Source organism: Oncorhynchus masou, chromosome 7, assembly GCF_036934945.1.
Source record: "Oncorhynchus masou masou isolate Uvic2021 chromosome 7, UVic_Omas_1.1, whole genome shotgun sequence".
In the NCBI taxonomy this organism is placed as follows: Eukaryota; Metazoa; Chordata; class Actinopteri; order Salmoniformes; family Salmonidae; genus Oncorhynchus; species Oncorhynchus masou.
This window is the reverse complement of record NC_088218.1, coordinates 9,579,760-9,580,853: the sequence shown is the minus strand read 5'-3', so window position 1 is coordinate 9,580,853 and position 1,094 is coordinate 9,579,760. Positions and strand designations below refer to the sequence as shown.

General features: G+C 41.9%; 1 pseudogene; it reads right to left on the bottom strand.

Annotated features, from left to right (window-relative positions):
* Window positions 1-293: 293 nt before the first annotated feature.
* LOC135543628 (U2 spliceosomal RNA) lies at window positions 294-466 on the bottom strand (annotated as a pseudogene).
* Between the last annotated feature and the right edge of the window lie 628 nt (window positions 467-1,094).

Genomic DNA, 1,094 nt, shown 5'->3' with positions numbered 1-1,094 from the left:
ACTGTATAGTCTTCTTGTGTATATATATCCAAATCATAAGTGTTTTTGACTACTTTAGTACTTAGCTATTTGTGTATATGTTTGATCATGTGTATTGCGCTGTTGAGGAGAGCTTGCAAGTAAGCAGTACGTGACCTAAACTTTTTTTTAAAGATCAACGCACCATTCACATCAGCTCAATATAACGGTGACCGACTTGACCAGCACTGTAAAGCCACAACTGACACTAAGATCAACTGTGTGTGTGACAATGTGACACTACAATATAGACTAAAACGAAACCACGCTTGATTTATATTTACAACGACAGGGGTTACTGCAATACCAGGTCGATGCGTGGAATGGACGGAGCAAGCCCCTATTCCATCTCCCTATTCCAAAAATCTATTTAATATATGGTCCCCAGATAGGGGATGTATCAGATATTAAACTGATAAGAACAGATTTTTTCTTTTGGAAAAGTTTTTATTATCACGATTCCTTTTAAAAACAGCTCATACATATTTGCATATCATTTTTACACATAAAAACGGCAACAATGCATAAAACACAGCATTTGAAAATTACATTTAAATTTGTTAAAAAGTACATGTTGTTGTGACAATTAAAAACAACCATTTGGGAAAGTACTTTTCATTGTATAAAAATTAAAATCTGTAAAAGCCTTTTAAAATGTGTACAAATGATTTAACAAAGATAAAAATGTTTTAAGACATGAGAAACATGTTAAAAAGTCACTTTGTTAAAAGGCTGTCTTCGGTCCCTTGTACAGGAGTGGGGTGAGTCCTTATCAAACTCGCCTCATCCTGCTCTTCTGAATAGACCATCGTCCCATCCTTCGGGGACCAGAGGAGATACCTCCCCTAGGCGCCGCAGCGCTGTCAAGCCGTGGCCGCCGGGACCTAGGGTGTTGTGGGGGACCCTTCGCCAGGGGTTGAGGCCCCCTTCCTTCCGTACCACCCCAGGGCTTCCGTGGCTACCACGGCCACTGCCTGGGGGGTGGTCTCTACGTTTTTTTGCTACCAGCAGGTTGCGGGAGGACCACAGTGCTTCCTTCAGGCACGTGAGGGTGGGCCAGAACTTGGTGAAGGCCT